At 30.4% G+C, this 22559-nt stretch overlaps 1 long non-coding RNA gene across 1 annotated transcript; it reads left to right on the top strand.

The window, feature by feature from the left end:
- Nucleotides 1-18116: 18116 nt before the first annotated feature.
- On the top strand, nucleotides 18117-19137 carry LOC105780130 (uncharacterized). Its single transcript, XR_001129194.2, has 2 exons — nucleotides 18117-18516; nucleotides 18814-19137. It is a non-coding gene; the product is annotated as an uncharacterized LOC105780130 (long non-coding RNA).
- Nucleotides 19138-22559: the final 3422 nt, after the last annotated feature.

Here is a 22559-nt window from a genome sequence, read left to right as displayed (position 1 = left end):
ATTAGAAAAATAGTAATTGAAAATATAATATATTCAAAATAATAATTGAGAAAGAATATATTCAAATAATTAAAGTAATTCAAACAATAACATTAAAATTATTGTATCAAATTGTTTTTTACTTTAATAAAATGTTTAAAGGAAAATCCATTTATAATTGAAATTGCTTTTAAAAACTTAAAATAGATTTTTTTTCAAAATATTAAGAAAATATTTATATTTATTCCTAACTTAAATGGAGTTCTATATATTGATTAAGATGTGTGTTTCTACTTAGTTGATTTGGTTGTCTTGTTAGTTGTTGTCTTGAATTAGTTAGGAGACACAAAGGGGTTACTCTAAAAGAGATATTACAAGCATGGTATTAGAGTCTTGATTCAGCCAAATGTGGGCGTGGGAAAATGTGTCCTTTAGATACATGTCAAATGTTTAACAAAAGGTGCTTCACTACAGGAAATTAAGGTTTTAGCGGCATTTTTAGTGGCGTTTGGATGGAAAACGCCGCAAATATTATACATTAGTGACGCTAATGGAAAAACGCCGCAATAGGTAAAGTAATAGCGGCGTTTATGAGAAAAACGCTGCAAAAGGTCAAACAGTAGCAGCGTTTATAAGGAAAATGCCGCAAAAGGTAAGCAATAGCGACGTTTATGAGAAAAAAGCTGCAAAGTACAATTTTATTTTAAACCAAACGGCGGCATTTTGCTCTGCTTAGTTTTATCTCCAAATCATATCCCCGAAATCACTTTTTTTTCCCCTAAAAATTTCCCCATATCCTTTAGATTTTCCCCGACCGTCTGCTTCATCGCCATTGATTGTCCCATTTGCTGCATCGCCATTGACACTCCTCTACCCCATCGCTGTCGACACTCCTCTACCGTATCGCCGTGTAATTTTTTTTGTTTAGGGTCTAGTTTGTTTGTTAATTTATTCTCATATTTCAAATTCTAACCCACAACAACACATAAACATCTGTTCTGTATAAACAACAACCCAAAAACAATTTTGCCTCGAAACAACAACCTCATCTGGTAATTTTTCATTTTATTCTATTATTTTTTCATATCTATTTTTTTTTTAAATTTCAGATAATGTTCTTTGTTTTGTCTTTTTATACCCAGAAACAATTTTGCCCCGAAACATCTATTTTTTGGGTTAATTTTTGTTATTTTTTTGGGTTATATCATTATCTTTTTTTATTCTTTTCCTTTGTTCTGTCTTTTTAGAATTAAAATCATTTAATCTGTTCATGCATTGGTATATGACTGTAAGATATTGAAGAACAGATTGGTATATGGATTAATTTGCAGTAAACGGTTATAGGAAGATTTTAGTTTTTGTTTGTTTTATACAATCAATTTGGTTAGTATACTGTTTTATGCATTGGTATATGACTGTTAGATATCGGTTGAAAAGTGTATAACACTTTATAGCTTACATGTAGCTTTGATTTTCGTTTGATGGATTCTTTTGGTTCATTGAAAAGTTTGGCTAGCACATAGTCTAGTCTTTTGTGGTGTTTGATTTGCAAAATTTTTATGACTGCACATAGTCTAGACTTAATCCAGGACCTCACCTCAACAGCACTTTACCATTCTTTTCTTCTAGAAATTAAAAGCTAGACTCACTCTGCTTATTCAAACGTTACTTAGTGCTTTGATTACTTGTATCATATGGTTACCCTTTTTTCTCTTTTTAGGCTATTACTTGTATGGTTTACTTGATCATTGTTACTAATTTAGTAAATTATCAGCATCATTCAGTGGAAAGATTATGAATGTCAATCACTGCATGTGCTTCATCCTAATCAATTCTAAGTGTTGTAATTATTGCATGTGCTTCAAGACCCTAATACAGCTTCAGAGGCAACAAGGGAAGGGAGGCAGCAGCAAGGGAAGCAGAGGCAATAAGAAAATATGACGAACTCCAGCTACAGCTTCAGAATATGATGAAGATGTTTCAGCAGTCGCAGAATCCGCCATCTTAGATTTTTGTTTTCTTATTGTGAGAATATCTTAACAATATAACTTTTGAATATAATAATTTTTCATTTCATTTATTAATTTAGATCATATACATATATTTCTTTTGTGATAGTATCATTTAGATTTGAAGTTTTTGGTTGGATTTTATATTACAGGCAATTATGTTGAAAATTCGGGTTCTATATAAATTAAAATAGTTTGGTAAAATCTACTAAAGTTAGTGTCATTTTCCCACAAGCGGCGCTAAAAGTCATGTTCTATAGCGGCGCTTTTACTAAAAACGCCGCTAAAAAATATGATCATTAGTGGCGCTTTTCCCATAAACGTTGCTAAAGATCATGTTCTTTAGCAGCGTTTTTAGTAAAAGCGCCGCTAAAGGTCATGTTAAAAATGACGCAAAATTTAGCGGCGTTATCTATAGCGGCGTTTTTTGCGGCGCTTATCAAAACTTGCAAATTGTTTTAACGACACTTATCAAAACTTGCAAATTGTTTTAACGGTGCTTATAAGCGCCGCTATAGGGCCAAAAAACACTGCTAATAACCTGTTTTACTGTAGTGCTTTCAATATCAGTGAATCGGTGCTTTAGTATGGAATTTGGTCAAAGTTGGTGTCATGAGTTATCGGGTACTAACTGTAACAACCCGCTTTTTAGTGGTGTTGGAAATAGTGGTTTCGGGGCCACCAAATCCGACAAGTAAGTTCGTAAATATTATTATTTAATATTTACAAGTCAAATGTGATTTTAAAAAGGTTTTTGATTTGATAATTTATGTTATATAAGTGATTTATTAAGTTCAAGTGATTTTAGAAAATAAGGTATCGGGACCTTATTTTTATAAACTGAGTCATAAATATTTATAAAATATTTACGGAGTGTCATTAAGGTGGTATTAAAGTTTCGTTAAGAAATTTTAACGTTTCGATGGTTAATTAATTAAAAAGGATCAAATTAAAAAAAGTGCATTCCCGGGACTCTGTTCCCGTAAATCGGACTGGTAAATATTTATTATAAATATTTACGAAGCTATTTGTGTTGTTAATTAGGTTTCGATTAAGTGAATTTGCTTGAATTAAAAGTAATTAGGTATAAGGACTAAATTGCATATAGGGTGAAAGTTGAATTATAGATTAAAGAAAAAGTAAAAGGACTAAAGAAGCAATTATGCCATTACTCATAAATGAGGCAGGATAAGTGTTTATTATTAAAAATTAATATTTTAATATTATATCTTCTTGTTTAAGTATATATATTATATTTATATTATATTATATAATAAAACAAAGAAATAAAAGAACAAGAAATAGAGAAAGAAACAGAGAAGCAAAAATGAAGTAGGAGAAAAGAAAGAAAGTAGAAAACTAGGGTTTCAAAGTTCCAAGTTCAATTGGTTAGTTAATTTAGTCTCTTTTCTTTTAATTTTTATGTTGTTGGAATCTCGGTATTAAATACTACCCGCCCATGTCAAAATTTTAGAAATTATTGATTTTTAAATGTTGTTAATGTTGAATAATTTTAGTATTAGGGATTAAATTGATAGGTTTTAAGTTAGAAGTGAAAAAGGATTGAATTGTAGAATAAATTGTAAATTTTGAGTAATAGGGACTAAATTGTGAAAATTCAAAATTTAGGGATTTAAGTGAAATTAGAGAGTTAAATCTAGTTTAAAGTGGAAATTGAATGAAAATATAGAATTGATTGTGAAGAAATAAAATTAGTCTTGGTTTAGGGACTAAATTAGAATTTAGACAAATATTGAGTAAAAATTAAAATATTAAATATGAGATTGAATGTTGTATTGATGAATTTTAATTGTTTTAATTCCGTAGCTAACGTCGTACCGGAATCCTCGACTGAAAAGGGGAAAGATAAAGTCGACGAGGAATAGCTTGAAATTTCTGATTTGTATTTAAATAATTTGAATTTAGTTGTTAATTGTTATAATTCAATTTAATGTATATGGTAAGTGTTGATGTGAGAATTATTGTGTTTTGCAATTGAAATGGATTGATTTAGTATGTGATGAATTTTTTGAATTTTTATTGATTGAATTGACATATATATTGAATATATTGATTATTTGAATTGAAATGAATATTAGTTGTATTTGAAAAGTGAATTGAAACCCTATTAACTGTATCGGGCTGAGTCGAATGTAGATGGCATGCCATAGGATTGGAAGAGTTCAGGGATTTCTTCGACTTCGAGTCTATGAGACACTGGGTGTCAATTTACTACTTCGGATTAATTCGATGAGGCACTAGGTGCCAATTTACTTTAGTTTAACCAATGAGACACTAGGTGTCAATTTATTCTTCGAATTATCCGATGAGGCATTGGGTGCCAAAATGGTGTGTTTTGGTTGGATCCGTGTATCCGTCTGAGTCCGAGTCGTGTTAATAGTGGTAAATGAATAATAAAGTTTTATAATTGATATTGAAATGGTATAGTATGAGAAATGGAAGTGAAATAGTGAATTGAAAATAGAATGTGAAATCATTGCAAATATATGGAATATATGAGTTATATACTCATGAAATGACTATGGAATGGATATTGCAATTGTATAATGAAATATGAAATAAATTGTGAAAAGCTATTTATATAGCAAGTATGAGAGTTGAAATATTTGTGAAACAAATAAAATATGACATGGTTGTTGTAATAATTAAATATTAATATATGTTTAAATTTCAATTGTATATTTGTAATTTCTTATCTTTAAATATTCAGATTATAGAAATACCACTGAGTTTATACTCAGCGTACGGTTTTGTTTCCTGTGCACAGGTTAGGTACTCAACTTTTGATCACCGATTCAGCATCCAACAACGATCCCTAACTCAAATGTGGTGATGTTTATCCTTTGTGCCGGCATGTACCTAAGGTGTCTAAATAATAGTTATTTTGTGGTTTGACTGTAAACGAGGTTATAAGTTTAATTTTGGTTGGTTTTATACATATAAATATGTGTTTGTTTTTGAAGCCATATTATGGCATGATAAATTGAACTAAATCTAGATAGGTGCATGTGAATTTAATTCTATGTTTAAGTGCTCATGAACTAGGCAAATTGATTTGGATTTGGTATGGTTATAATTGGATTAAAGTGATGCTTTGATGACTTGTTCTGATGATATGAAATGTTTAAAATTTCTGTCTATTTGATTTGTAAACTCCAGTAATGCTTTGTAACCTGGTTCCGGCGAGGGATACAGGTTGGGGGTGTTACACTAACTCGATTAGAAAATTACAAAAATATCCTTTTGTAACTAAAATGAGTATTTGAGGATGTTTTAGTTTTTTTTCATTTTAATAAAAACAAAGAAAAATAAGTATATGGTGATATTTGAACCCACGCCAATTGAATTTATAAGACCATAAATTTACCACTCAATCAAAGCTTTAATTTGATTTTTTTTTATGTTTTTTTTCTAATTTACACAATTTATTATCTCCACCAATTGTATATCTATTCTATTAATAAAACTGTTAACTGAGTTGGTGGCACGGATTAAGAGGGCACTTACTTGGTTAGGAAATTATCGAATTCAATTCGTAATTAAAATAAGTAATATTATTTGAGGGCATTTAAGCCTTTTCACTTTTAAAAATATTAATAAAATATACGTATGATGAGATTCAAACTCATACTAATTGTATTAATAAAACCTTTAATTTACCGCTTAACTCAAAATTTATTTGAATATTTTTACTCATTTTAAATTTAATGTAGAAGATATGTAAAACCATGAGAGTGTTGGCTTGTCCTAAGTCTACAATGCCATGTAATATTATTTCCTAATTTATACTTCTAATATTTGGTGCGAATACTTTCAACTTTTTCCATTATGAGTTCATAATTATATTAATATTATACTAGGCGATGTGTCAAGTACTTATAGTAATTTTGCAATACCACATCAAATATTTGGTGCTAATGCTTTGAACCTTTTCTATTAAACATGCTTTTCTCCAAGGAAAGTAATTTCAACGTTTTGAATCAAGTAAAAGAATCATTACTGTAAATAGTGAATATTGTAAGTGGAATATGCAAATTTTATTTTATCTATACATGAAAGTCAAATTTCCTGTAAGAATATAATTTATTAGGTAAAAATATCATGAAGGCTTTTATATGTTAGATCAAAGAATAAATCGATTCTTTTATTAAAAATGTATCTAATTCTATTATTAAAAATTAGCATGGTTAACAGAATAACAAAACAAGAATACGCGGTGTGCTATATGTACCTCATGTTGAGGTATAAAGACCAATTTTAATAGTAAAATGAACAATTTATTCTTTAATTTAATATACATGAACTAATTTATTTATTTTTTAATAGAGAAGAATAAAATGCAAGATGTAAATGCTTACATAATACATTTACTTAAATTTAAATTATTACTTAGGTTTTCTAAGATAATGACATGCACAATCTCTAAACAGTGCGATGGCACAAGGAGTAGACAAAATAGCCACGTTGCAAGAGAATCATTTAAACAGTAATATTTACAGGGAAAAGATTTGATGGGGTAGAGACGATAGTACACTATTATTTTTCCTGGATGAATGAGCCTTCAAAATGTTTTAAAAAGTTAGAAAAAAAAACTGTTTTAAAATTTTGATAGGTAATCAGGATTATTAAGCTTTCCACTATTTTATTCTATTTGTCTGGTAGATTCAATGTACACTGTATGTTGGAGTAATTTAACTACAAAAACGTTTTTTTAAAATAAAAAAAGAAATAGAAGAACATTTACTAAATGTTTGTTCAGTTCACTTCCATTGAATCTTGCTCCAATCCATACCATAAACAGTGAGTTGGGTAAAAGAAAAGTATTTTTTTTTATTTTATGTAAATCACTAAGATGTATAATAAGTGATTGGCATTGTTGTTTTTAAAAAATATGAAGGAACTATCCACCTCCTCAATATTGGAGTTGTAAAATGATAGATTTCGTATTTGAGTATTGGCAATTTATTGAATAAGATAAATGGGTTGAGCTGTTAATTTAGAAGATAGTTAGCCCATTTATGAAGATTATATTGCTTGAGAAACTCATATTGAAGATTGGATTGGAAACAAGTCACTCAAGTTGATCCCTTGATTGCGAACATTTGGATTAGATTGAAACTCTATGAGATTAGCTGCCAAGAGTTCACGTTATTAATATTGTAAATATGTTATTGTATTAATGTTTTAATGGGATTGTTGTAGATATTTTTTTGGATGAAAACGGGGTCGACTTAAATTTTGAAAAAGAAAACAAAAATGGGAGTCGCCACCAATCTTTTTTGATGAGGTGTGATCGGGTCACCTCGTAAAAGGGGTTGTTTTTAATAAACAATTTAATTTTATTAAAACAACGAGTTTGGTCCGCGAAACTCAGAAAAAAAAAGGTTCGGGAGTCGGTTACATACGAGGAAGTATTAGCACCCTCGTAACGCCCAAAAATTGGTACCTAGTTGATTAGTTAATGTCTTGATGTCGAGAATTGAAAACTTTGAAGAATTTTAAAAATACGATCCTTGTATTAAAATGTTGAAAATTTTCGGGAAAAGGGAGCATATTTCACGTTAATCGAGAAACAGTAAGTTAGGACACAATGTCTCGAATTTCCGAAACGCGAATGAATGCTGAAAATTTGCTTATTTAAAAGGTATTTAGCTATCTCGGACTTAAAAAAGGATCACGACCAGTAAGTTAGGACACGATCCTTTTTAATTCTCGAGATCATTTAAAACTTTGGTTTAAAAAAGACTCGTGTAGTAAAGTTTAATAAGATATTCAATTGTTTAAGTCAAATGAAGAAATCGCAACCCCATACGTTAGGGCACAATTTCTCAAAATTCTAAACATTGAATATTGCCTTTATTATCACTTTTTTTTTAAAAAATCCTCATCTTGGGAAAACAACGTGTCATATCCAATGCGTTAGGACACAACGTATTGAATTCTCGAAAATGAGCTTTTATTTATGTTTTTATAAAAAAAGAGTAGTCTCGATTATTTAGATTCAACGAAAAAATCGAAACACAATACGATAGGGCTCGATTCTCTCAAAAATCCCAAATACCGAGTATTACTTATATTTTTAAAATTTCTTTTGAAATCTAAATAAAATGGGTGTAATGATGATGATATAAGCAAAATAATACAAGCGAGGGCTATGAAGTAAAATAAATATGAAGACAAACTAATATAATACACAATCGCAAGCATAAGCAATAAAATTAAAACATTCATTCCAAATAATGAAAATGTAAATAAAAAACAAACAAAGAAAATGTATAAAAATATAAAAGATATATATATATATATATATATATATATGTGTATATACATAAAATGGAAATATATAAAACATGTATATATATATGTATACTTTTATATAAAAAAGAACTATGTACGTATAAATATATTATGTAAATGTATTCACGTGTATATATATATACTTTGAAATTATAAAATAAAAACATATGTACATATTTTAAAATTATTATGTAAAATATATATATAAGTAAGTATATACATATTCGTGAGAAAAATATAATATAAATATACATATATATAAATATATATATATATATAAATGAGTATTTATGTATGGATTAAAAATAAAAATATATATACGTATATATATATATATATGTAAGAAATTATATAATAATAATATAATATGTCACATATCTAAGATTTATATAAGTAAATATAAGTGTAAATATAATGATAGTAATAATAATATTAGTAATAATACTAATAATAATAGTAATGATAATAATAATAATAATAATAATAATAATAATAATAATAATAATGAACAAAATAATAAAACTACTGAAAGAAGGACTAAATCGAAATAAAACAAAAATACTGGGTGAATTTGAAATAAAAAAGACGAAAAGGACCAAAATGTGACGCGCACGAAAGGACGGAGGGCCAAACGGAAATAATCCCAGTACTTCAAACGGCGCCGCTTTAGGGGCCGCAATATTTCATGGTTTAGGGACCAAATTAAAACATAAGAAAATTTTATGGCCAAAATTGCAAATATACGAAAAACTGACTTGGAAGCGCCACAAAATCGGAGGGACCAATTGCGCAAATATCCCAACAATCCAAAAAACGCGGATCCTCAAGGTTGGGTCGGGTCGACGCGCGGACCCTAGGGTTAAAAGAGCGAAACGACGCCGTTTTTGCTATTGGTGCTCAAGCCCAAAACGACGTCGTTTCATGGACCCTATTAAAGTTAAAATTTTTTAAAATTTTTCATTCTTCATCCATTTCTTAAAAAAAACACTAAAAACTCTCTCAAGTCCCCCTCCCTTTGATCTTGGCTCCGGCCAATGGCCACCGTGTTGGACTCTGGTCGCCGGCGACGGCGCCGCCGTGCGCGGTAGCCGGAAAAAAATAAAAACACCTTTTTACTCCCTTTTTTTTGAGTAAATCCCCGATTTGGGTTTAAAAAAGTCCCAAAGACTCTCCGAATTCAAAAAAAATGAAAAAAAAGAAAAAGTTAGGGACCTTCTGACTTCCCATTACCGCCGGTGGGGCTTCCGGTGAACCCACTGGTTCAACCGCCCTCAAGGCTGGAGAAAACTTCGACTACGGCTTCCAAGGTAATAAAGTTCGCCCATTTATTCAATTTTTTATGCTATTTATTTATTTCGAAATAAAAAAGAAAAATAATAATAATAAGCAAAGCACCTCTTTTTGAATATGTTTCGATCTTTTTTTTTATTTTGAATCCGTCCCCTTTTACATTTTGTTTCATATGGCTTTTATAGTCGAAAATAATAATAAAAAAGATGCCACTGTTGATTACTATTTTTTTGCTCTACTGTTGCTTCTTCTTTTGCAGGTGACAGGCGACAAAATCGCGTCAAACCTCGGGCGGTGTGTCCATTCACGTGGAGGGCAGATGAGCGGCGCATTAGGGTTCTCTGGAGGTTAGGGTTTTATGAAAATTTTAAACTTTTTGGGCTTATCGGACCTTGGGGTAGTGGGTTTAGGTTTGGGTATTAGATTTGGGTATTTGGTTTGGGAATTTCGGTTGCAAAAATTTTGGGTTTTGGACCGGGCAAAATGGGCTTGTACAATTGCCCCTCTTTGCTCATTGTCGTGTAACGAGAACAGAGCAAAGACTAAGAAAGACCCATTTTGCCAGACCTTGCCAAATCTTGATTTCTTGGTACCTTTCTTCTTCAGGTAGTCTCATTCCCCTCCACTGGGTCTTGTTGCTTTGATTCACTCCATTGCTCTTCAGAAAGATTTGACTTGTAGCTTCGATCTTCTTTGCAGCAACTTTAGGGGGACTCTAACACCACTTATAAAATGGGCAGATCACATAAATTATCAATTCGTACCAAACATCATTTATATGAAATAACAGTTCTTACCAAATTACAACTCATGCAAAATAATAGTTCATATGAAATATCAGTTCATACTGAATAACAATTCATGCAAAATCACAGTTCATGCTCCATCATAACTCATATATCTCAAATAATGATAAATTGACATTTTCGTGATTATGAAACTTATAGGGGACTCTAACACCACTTATAAGTGGACTCTATTACCACACATTGGATAAACGGATCTCCAAAACACACCACATGACTCATGAAGTCGTACGCTATCGCTATGTAAGTGTAGCACATATGCTCACAGTCTCCAAACACACCATGCTACCTATGGTGAATGGAGTTATACTTGACATTCCTTTATCTCTCCAATGCATCTCCAGGTCACAATGGCCATCGCAACAAAAAAAGGGTGAGTACTCACAATCCTGTGGCATGCCAACTATATCCAATGGTTTCATAAGGTCACAATGCCAAAATATCTCTTTAACACATTCACAATATTCAGTATAATAAGGCTCACGGTTAAATAGAGCTCGCATATTATAACACAGTTTGCAATTCACAATTCGTAATGGAGCATGGTTTGCAAATAATATCGCTTCCATGCAACATATATTTCACACATAACATAATTCATATATCATTCATGACATAGCTCACTTAAATCATTGTTCGCATATTTTATTTAGCATAAGACACGCAATAGCTTAGATTACATACAATACAACTCAAAATCTCACAATACACAATTTGGAAAATTAATACAGTTCACCAGATTAATACAGATCACCAAATTAACACAGTTCGCCATAATAATATAATCCACCAAGTTAACATGGTTCACAATATAACACAACACACAAATATAATTGGCTCGCACTACAGTTGAGCTTGCATTTAGCATTTCACGATAATATAATTTTGTACTAATCAAAACTCCCAATATCGTAAAACTCATAATTCAATTACGGGTTCGTGCATGCATAAATATGCATTGTCAATAAAATCCACATATTGTAGAAGTCCACATTATGTTATTTATTTATTTTATATCCATTTGCAAGTATTACAAAACCATATACGAATATATATTACATATATATACATAACTATTTAGTGGCTTTTGTCTCGTCAAATTTCAGGATACCTTAAAAGTCTCATATACATTTATATATATTAGATAATACAAAACCTATAAATGCATATATATTATATATAATAAAACCCACACACATATATTATATATAAATAACAAAACTCTTATACGTATCTATTATATATATACACATACCTTTTAGTACTTCAACTCACCTTTAATATTTAGTTCACACACAAACGCAATAATTGGACGCACAATTCACACACACTTATCATGTCAACTACATGGTTTACAGCTACGACCTACCTATTTTATTCTTATAACTACATGCACATTTTAAATTCATGCCTTTGGCTCATTAAATTTGCACAACATGCATACCCTACACTCAATGAAATTGCAATGGTTTGCACTAGGTGAAATCAAGATTCGCATACTAATTAAGCAAGGGATTTGCATATGTTAGCTTAGCTTTTGTACCAGAGTTTAAATGTAGTATATCAAACCACTCACCTGAGCAACCATTGCTTCATCTACCGTGCTCAAGTAAGCTTCTATTTGCCTTTGTCCATGGTTGTAGAGGCTCTCAAATGAATTGGAACTTTTCATACACGCCAAACATATTACAAAGACATTATTTACAACAACAAACACTATTAAATCATTCCAAAACTCTAGATCAAAGCCTATTAACTTCTATACCAAAAATTTAACTAGTTTTATCGAAAAATGTGTTAAACCACTCAATTCTCACTTCTAAGCTTAGATTTCAACTTCATACATCCTAAATATAATCTAATTACATATCTAAACCATCAATTTTACCCAATTTCATTGATTTAATTTTTCCGGAAAAACCAAGCTTGGCATCTGAAAGCTTATATCAAAACTATTGGTGAGAAAGCTTGGCATCTGATTGCCGCCAAACATGCGAACGTTTAGACAGAAAATATTGCAGCAAAAGATGTAAAAATCAAACAACAGTGTTCGCAAGTATATGAGCTAAATTGTAATAAAGTAAATGTTACAACGGAACATAGGGAAGTATTCCGAGGATCGTACCCAAGGGAGGACGAATTAAATCCTAAATCTATATCTACAATAATAAGTCTAAATAGTAATAGTTAAAATCTATATTACGACAATCAGTAATAGAGATAAAGATCACAACCTAATTAAACTAACTGAAAGGACGGAAAATAAACAAACAACCAAATCAAATTAACCGACAGAAGATTAACTCATTTCAGTGGTTGTAGTTAACATCAGAATTTAGGTTTAAATGGAATTAAATATTAATTAACTAGTATTACCTCCAGCCTCTACTAATTAACTAATCGACAGGTACTCACTTATCTCCCGACCTCACTTTCCCCACCAAGATAAATCACAATTTACTCAATAACTACTCCCACATCCTCTCGTTAATCTTCCTAGAGACTTAGCCTCTCATGGATTTAGATGCCATAACTCTTAAATTTAATTTAAACATGTAAAAACACACAAATAAACTAAATAAGAGAAATGTAAGAAGTTGCGCACTGGATTGAATCGGATGTGATTGGAATGGCGTAATCTTGTAATTGTTAAGTGATCTTAATGTTTGCGAACGAACAATAAAATAAAATATTGAATACTTTAATTACCTTAATTAATTTATTTTAATTATCATTAATCATATTAGTGGAGAACAACTTCATCATCCACTATCTTATTTAAGAAAATAATTTATTTACCATTTTGGACCTTTGACTAATTGCAATTTAAATCCTAAGCCTTTAACCAATTAAAAATTTATAGTGATTAGACTTTTATAATTTAGTCTTTATACCTAAATTAACTATTTAATTGACAAAATTAATGGACCAAACATCAATACACTTTTATATTAATCCCGTAAATATTCGTATTTAATATTTACGGACTTGGTTTACTAAAATGGGATTCAGGAACTACCTTTTCCACTACAACTGAAAATTCAGTTGTTATGAAGAGTTATCTAGGCTATGCTTCAATCTTTGTCACCCTATTTAACTATCAGAGTTGTGATAGTTTGAAAATAACACATTGATTCTATACTCTTATCCGGATAAATTATTGTGCAACATTCTCTAACAAATTTAAACACGAATTCCTTATGGACAATATTGTTGAAAGCTTGACCAAAACTACTCCAGCTAGAATCTAGACTGTCTTTTCTACTTTCATGGTGCAAATTATAAAAGATGAAAGTGAAACACGTTTTCTACTTGACTCTTTTGAATGTCGCATTTATTTTGGTGGACAAGAGGCTTATCAAAAAATATTGAATCTATGACTTATGAAGAGAAATCCAAGCATGAAAAAAACGTGAAGAAATAGGACAACAATAGAACTTATTTACTCAATTACCTTTGGATAATTTGTATTATAATAATCAAATTTACTATTTAACAAAGAAAATTTGGAAGGCATTGTAGCAAATATATGACTTTAAAAAGTTGGTCAAAAAAGTAAGTGGAAAACAAGTTCATAAAAAACAAATCATTGATCTCCATATGCATGCACAATCTCTAGATTTTAAATGGATGAATAAATGAAAACTTTTTCCATTTTCGAAAAGTTACCTCACTCTTATCCTATCTTAGGATTGAAGTATTGCAAGCAAAAGAAAAAGGTTAAGAAAGTTAAGTATCTCCTATTTTTAGCAAAGTGTTTAATTTTTATTTATTTTAAATTTGAGGGAAAATAAGGGAAAGGAAAGTAAAAATATTTTTAAGAACAATATTATAAAAAAGTTAAAATTATAAAAATAATTATATTCAATTTTTCCCCTTTTTTAGCTTATTAAATTTATTTTATTGTCGATTGAGTCTTAACTCACCGCACCCGATTGCCCATTCAAACTCACCCTGAATTATATTACAAGTACATAATATGTTGGTATCTAATACCTTTTCTGCAAAGGAAAAAAAAATCCTATGTTGTTAGCCTTATACTTTTACACAATTTGAATTTGAAAAATTATATTTGTACTTCTTATTTTTTTCAATTTAAAAATTTTAGTTCAATCATTATCGTCGTTTGTAGTTTCTATTAAAATTATCAATAAGATTTTAAGAAAATAGGTAAAAATAACTAATTAAATATTTTTGCCAACAACTAAAGGGAGTAGTAATTAAGCATCTAGTTGGCATCCTAAAGACTAAGGCTCTGACCTTATTACTATCACCCGCTCTCCCATTAAGTGCTTTTAAAACTTATATAAATATACAATACTTTGGTTATGTGGTGGGATTGAGTTTTAGGAATTTTTTTAAATAATTTTATTGTAAATTTGGATAATATATGTTTTTTTATATAATGCCTAGAATTATTTATAGTCTCTTCAACTCTTAAATAGGAGGATAACGCATTTTAGCGCACTCGAATTCACGTCCTACTACATTAACAACAATCCTCATGTCAATCCTAAATATTCAAATTTACATTTACATACGTATAAATTAAATCATCAAATTAAATCTTATCATATGTAAGTTTTGTTCATAATTAATTTGATTTAAACTATATCGTGATTCGAATATTTTTTTAATAATTATTGATAAATATGATTGTATTTAGACTATATCAAATTAAGTCTTTTATATATATATATATATATATATATATATATAAATTGTTTATTTTGTAGTGTGTTAGTTTTCGATGGTATGCAAGATTTGTTTGGATTCGAGCAGTTGTATTGTGTTTATTTTTTATTTAATAATTGAAGAAAAATTATGAGTAAATTTAATTTAAATGATATATTTAAATAGGTTGATTAATATATTCATTCATTGATTGGTTTAGGATCATGATTTGTTTGGAAAAGCAATGTTTTAATCTTATTTTGTTTTTTTTTTTACAATATATCCACTATCAACAAGAATGATTAATTTTTTTGTTGTAGGTATTCTTCGAAAAGGTAAATGATTGACTATGAAATATGTTCCATTTCTATAATTAAGAATCTAACCCCCAACCAAATAGTTAAGGGATAAGTGAGCAACTACCACAGCTCACATTATAATTAATTTTTCTTTGTTATTAAATAATGCATACAAAGAATTAAATTATGTATTTACTCACGATTTTATTTAAGGTCTGTTTGATAGGGGGAAAATATTTTTCAGAATTGGTTTTCCACATTTTACGGTGTTTGATTGTTGGAAAATGAATTCCTAAAGAAAATATTTTCCAAAACACGGGTAAAATAATCTCATCTTTCCGGAAAATGTCTTACCCCTTAGAAATCGGTAAGACATTTTCCACAGCTCATCTATTCACTCTTGAAACCATTTCCACAGCTCCTCTCTTCACCCTTTCCACAGCTCCTCTCTTCACTCTCTTCACCTTATCGATTGCAGCCTCATCATCTCTGCTAGTTCACCTCTTCTCTTTGCTTGCCTCGTTAGCGTGCTGGTTCACCTCTGCTGGTTTATCCAAGGTAAAATTGTAAGCTCTAGGTTAGGGGATCTGTTGATTTCTGCAAGTTTTATTGCAAGTTTTTGTAGTAGATGTGTTTTCTGCAAATGGGTAGTTTTCTGCAAATCAGTTTCTGGGTTAACTGGAAAATGGGTAATTTGGATACTTTCATGGCCAAATCAGTTAGCAAAGAGATAGTCATGTCTTCTCTTTCAATTTTCGCTATTAAGGATGATTCTTTTTAAGAGAAAGAAAAGGTTTGGCTTCTTCATCTGTAAGTTCTCTTGACCATGAAACCCTGCCTGCAAAGCTTGCCCCTGGTCCAGTGCATTTGTACTGCACATAAAACACAGTCGTGCCAACCCACATAAACCAACCACATCAATACAAAATTACAAACTTTAGCACCTCATCATGCATGCGTATGCTATATAGCTTCTGCTATCTTTGCTAAATTTTACCGTATGAATATAGCTTTATCAGTAACAGGTAAGCACAATATCCTTGCAAAAGCAAAATTATATTTATAGACAAGAACTGTAGCATAGTACAGTGAAGAACCTTTAACTTAAAAAGCTTTAAAAGCCCGACAATTGGTTTATTCTCTAACAAAACACTCAATAGTCCATTTAGAGGAAGAGATTAGATTTAGATATATAAATCACTATATTATAGCTTCAAAAAAACTTGGCTGCAAGTCTACAGTCATTGTTTCATGTTTCTCTAGTTAATTGACTCTCAGCTGGAATCTTCAACACCGTAGCAAGTAATTCCATGCTATCCTCCAACTTGGTCGATTTAGAACCGTCAGTGATTGGTAATTCTTGAACTTTACCGTTCTCTGTTGCTGTTGAGTTCTTCTGATCTTTACTTTTGCCCCATAGCACAGTGTAGAGTCCAAATATTATGATTACAGTTCCTATTATGCTTGGAAAAAACAAAAGAAATTTACATGAGTGAATAATGCTAAATGGAAAGGAAAATCTAAGGTGTAAAATGATGAAGTAAAATACCTTTCCAAGTGAACTTTCTCTGCTAATATAAAAGATCCTAGAGCTGCAGTGATGATTGTTGAAAACCATTTTTTTGAAAACAAAAATAAGTTGTCGACTTTAAAAAAAACAAAAAATTGGAGTCGCCACCGATCCTTGATTGAGGTGTGATCGGCTCACTTTAAAAACAATTTTGGCCTGTGAAATTTGAGAAAACAGGTTCGGGAGTCAGTTACGCACGAGGAAGGATTAGCACCCTCGTAACGCCCAAAAATCGGTACCAAATTGATTATTTAATGTCTTAGTGTCGAAAATTAAAAAGATTTTGTTAAACTCAAATTTTGAAATCTGAAAAGGATAATCAATTATTCAAGTCATGCGAAGAAATTGAGACCCAATACGTTAGGGTACAATTTCTCAAAATCCCCGAATTTTGAATATCGCTTTTCCATTAATTTTTTTAAAGAAAATCTTCATTTCGAGAAAGCAATATGTCATGCCCAATGCGTTAGGACATAAGAAAATCGGAACCCAATACGTTAGGGCTCAATTTTCCTCGAAAATCCCTAACTTTGAATATTGTTTTTATTTTGAAAATCTTTGAATCATAAAAAATGATTTTAATGTTTTGACAAAATCAAAATGTATTTTAAAATATGTTAAAAATGTTAATGCAATATGAAACAAATATTTTATTTAAATTATGTGTATACATAAGTATGATATATAAACAATTTTAGCAAATATGTATATGGATATGAGAGAAAAGACGTAAGTCATAGAAAAAAAACAATGATAAAATACATATAAAATATATTAATGCATTTAAAAAAATGTATAAGTATAATGTATTAGTAAATATAAAAACATGAAAAATATTTATAATAGCCTTGAAAGGAATGCAAAAATATATGTACATGTTATAAAAATGTATAAACATATGAATTATAAAACATGAAATTGTAAATATCATAAATAAATATGAATGTATATAAAAATATATAAACTATAAAAATAAAATGATATGATAATAAAATATATACGTACTACATATAGGTATTTAAAACATTTAGAATATACATATATATATTAACATATATATATGCGCACATATATACGTACAATAATAATATAGTAATAATTATACTAATAAACAATATAAACAATATAATAAAAAAAACTAAAAATAACAAATTAAGGATTAAGTTCAGAAAACAAACAGAATTTGAGATTTGAATTTGAAAATCAAAACAAGAAAGGGAGTAATTTGAAACACGCGTAACAAGGGAAGGGTCGAAGGAGCAAATTACCCAAAAATACTGCACAGCACTGGGCTAAAATAAAATAGATTCGATATTTCATGGAAAAATTTGAAAACAAAAAAAAATGGTTTTGAAATGATAGGATAAAATGGAAGGATTAAAAACATAAATAACCCATAAATAGAATCTCATTTCATTTGCAGCCAATAAAACCCATTTCAAACCCCTAAAAGAGAACTCCTCTGCCATTCAAAATCGCGCCGCAGCAGTTCTCCTCCGCCGTTCCAGTCCCCTCCCATGTCCGACCAGATGACGACGAAACGAGGACGCTCTCTGACGACTCTCGCAACGGTAAGCCCTCCTTTTCCTTTCCCTTTTGTTTTTGTTTTATAACAGAAAATAAAAAAAGAAAAAGAACAACAATCCCACAGATTCTAAAAAAAAAACAAAACGAGATACCTTCAAAAATATTTTTTTGTTTCTTTCTCTTTTGTATTTTCTTTGATATTTTTCAATACAGAATTTTTCTAACAAAATTTTGCTAACCCCCATTACATATTCGATTTGACTTTAGCCAAAATCATGAAAAGAAAAAAAAACCCCCCCAAAAACCTCTTTTCCACCCTTTACTGTTCGTGGTTGTTGCAGGTGCGAGCGTGTGGCGTGCGCGGAGTGCTGAACGTGGGACGGTGTGGAGGCTACTGAACGTGGGGAATGTGGTGCTGTTAATTGCTGCTAGGATTTCTGCTGTTTTAGGTCAATTGGGCCCTGTAATTGGGTTTAGCTTGGCCCAAGTTTTATTGGGTTCAATTGTATTTAATTTTAGTATTTGATTTGGGTTGTGTAAATGGTTTTGGGCTTTTGGGTTAGTTAGGCCCGGGTCAAAATTTGGGTATTACAATGATCATGCAAAGGGGACTAAAGACGGTAACAAAAACTATAGCTTAATAATTGAGTATTATTATAAATAAATTATTGCAATATATGTAAAAATTATTTAAAATATAAAAATTTATTAATATATATTAATATATGTAAAAATAACTTTTCTGGAAAATATTTTCAAGAAATCTGTCAAACAGCAAAAAATATTTTACACAGATTCAATCAAACACCGAAAATATTTTCGAGTAAATCATTTTACAAAAAGTAAAACATTTTCCGAAATTATTTTATGGAAAACATTTTACCGCCAATCAAATGACCTTTAGTATTCATATTTAACCCACACATTAACTTAGACTAATATGTACTCAATATCTTAATAATTATCATAATTTAATTCCATAATCAATAAAATAAAATATGTTAATATTACTACTTAAAAATTGAATAGATAATTATCATTTAATGAATTTAATTTAAAACTTATAAATTAACATTTTATTAAAAAGGGATAATATTAAATTTGATACCTATACTATTATAAATGTTTAATGCGGTACTTGTACTATAAAATGTTTAATGTGATACTTGAATTATCAATTTGTGTATTATTTGGTACCTATATTTTCATAAATATCCAATGTGGTATTTGTACTTTAAAATGTCTAACGTGATACTTGAAGTATCAATTTGTATATTATTATAATACCGGAGTTAATGCCATTTGTGAATGTTAAATCAATCAATTAAAAGTTTCACACGTGGAAATTTTCTTTTTCCAAACCATCAATCTTACATGGATAACATTACATAAAAGCTAAATAAAAAATTGAAAACAAATAACTAAACTTAAAGAGCATAAATTTAACATTAAAAAAAGCACAAAATTCATTTATTTAGTTTTTTTTTTGTTTTATTTAGCTTTCACATAACGTTACATTATTCATGTAGAATTTGATAATTTGGAAAACAAATTCACATGCCAAATTTTCATTGGTTGGTTTACCATTTGCTAAAGGTATACACAAATTGATAGTTCATTTATCACATTGAACATTTTAAAGTATAAATAACACATTGGGCATTTTATAAAAGTGGAGGTACCAAATAATAATAAATTGATAGTTTAAGTACCATATTAAAATTATAAAAGTACTTATATCATATTGAACATTTTATAAAAATATAGATACCAAATATGAAAATATACTCAAAAAAAATTAGAAACCCAGGCGTACGCAGGGATTTGTTTTCATAATTTGGGATTTTATTTTTGCCCTCATGGCCTAGGTTGATTGAGCCCTATTATGACACAATTCGGCTAATATGAGAACATCCAAGTACTTCAAGCCCATACTTCCACAAGTTCAAACAGTAAATTTTTCTATTCCAGGTTTATTTTATTGTTTATATTCGAGATTTGTAATAACTCTATTTGATAATATTATTTTTAAGGTTTGGAATTATGTTTTTTTTAAAATGTAGTGTACACTAAATAGTATATTTTTAATTAAAATTTACTATATCAAATACAAATTTATTTAAAATTGAAAGTTTATTTATTAATCAACTTTTTTATAACAATGCTAAAAATTTGTCTGCCTATAATGGCACATTTCTCTGTTTCTTTGGTATGCCTATAGTGGCACGATTTGTGACGTTTCTTTGTTGATTTCTAGATCTCGCTCCTAATCCACATTTTTTATCACAATTTTTCTATTGAATCTCTGCTTCGTTTTGCTCTATTGTCGGATTGGTGGAAAAGGAGTTAGCGATGTTGAGTATTGAGGATGTGGAGGAGGAAGCTTGACAATTCCATAGTGGACCTGAATCTCAGCCATCGATTTATGAGTTCTGCTTGGTTAGGTGTTTTCTTACGGAGAGTGTAGCTCATTTTCCAGCCATGCAAAATACGATGGCCAACCTCTACCATCCTCCTGGAGGGGTTCTAATCTCGGATTTGGGGGGGAAGCATTTTTTTGTTTAAATTCTATCATGAAGTCGATATTGATTGAGTTATTAAGGGGCCCTGTGGACTTTTAATAATCACCTTTTGGTCTTTCATCGGATACAAGGACATGACGATCCGGTGCAAGTTCCATTGGTTATGACACCTTTTTAGGTCCAAGTACATGATCTCCCTCCAAGCTTTTTCACAAACAGTGTAGCAAAGCAATTTGGTGACTTCATAGGTATGTTTTTGAAGTATGACGCAAAGCAATTAAATCGAGGCTTTAAGAATTTTCTTCAGATGTGGTTTCAATTGGATGTCAGAATATCATTGAAAAGAAGAAAGAAAATTCTAATCTCTTACTTGAATTTTGTCTATACTAAGTTTCGATATGAGAGGTTGACACTGTTCTGTTTTTTGTATGGATGCTTGGGCTATGGACATAACTTTTTCCCTATTCGGTTTACTTAAAATGGGCAGGAGTTGGAGTTGCGGTGGGATTTATCATTAAGAGCATTGTTGAGAAGAGCCGCTACCATAACGAGTGTTTGGCTCCAGGAGGAAACTAATGTAGATTTCATGGGTGTCAATTCAGGAAGCACAAAAATAATGAGAAATAGGTGGGGGATTTAAGGCAAGAATCACGAAAATAGATCAACCTTATTTTGGGGTTTAATCTGGAAGGGAATCTATATGATCTGGGAAAAAAAGATGATAGAATTGTTTAGTGGAATTGGGAAATATGATATGGAGCATGGTTTGAAAGAGAGTCCTTTGAAAAACTATGAAAGGAAAAAACGACAAAGATATAAAATACTTATTTTTGATTCTTCTGAATTCACGGACGGACTGGAGAGTTTAGATGAGTGCGATCAAACTCGTATTTGAAGGATATCGACGACTTTTAACAGGCAAGTCGACCAGCCACAATGAAAATATTATATTGGAATGTCTGTGGATTGTGAAATCCACGGGTTGTGCAGAAGCTTCAGCACATTCTAAAGTGTTATAATCCCCAAATTGTCTTCTTCATAGAGACAAAATGGAATGCAATTCGAAGGGAGAAAGTAAGAAAACAACATGGTTCCAAAACGACATAGATGTTCTAATAGATGGTACTAAGGGGGTCTTAACCTTGGATGGAATGGGAAAAGTTGTGTCATATTGAGAAGTTTTTCTAGCAACCATATTAATGTTGAGATCCAAGAGGAGGTAGATAGTCCGAGGTGAAGGATGACGGGGTTTTATGGGGCTTCGGATGCTCGAAATAGAACAGAGACCTGGAATTTATTACGAATGCTAGGGAGCAACCAAAGTTTATCATTGATGGTGTGTGGCGACTTCAATGAAATTTTATATGCTTGTGAGAACAAATGAGGTTTGCCGAAGGATGAAAGACGAATAAAAGAGTTTTAGATAATATTAGCGAAATGTCAATTAGAAGATATGGGCTATTTAGGAATATGGTTCACATAGGAAAGAGGTAATAGGCTGGAAACAAATATTAGAGAAAGGCTAGATCAAGTAGTGAATGGTGTACGGTGTAATATTTTCCCAA

The sequence above is a fragment of the Gossypium raimondii genome, chromosome 4 (assembly GCF_025698545.1).
Source record: "Gossypium raimondii isolate GPD5lz chromosome 4, ASM2569854v1, whole genome shotgun sequence".
NCBI classification, from domain to species: domain Eukaryota; kingdom Viridiplantae; phylum Streptophyta; class Magnoliopsida; order Malvales; family Malvaceae; genus Gossypium; species Gossypium raimondii.
This window is presented reverse-complemented; position numbering and strand designations above follow the sequence as displayed.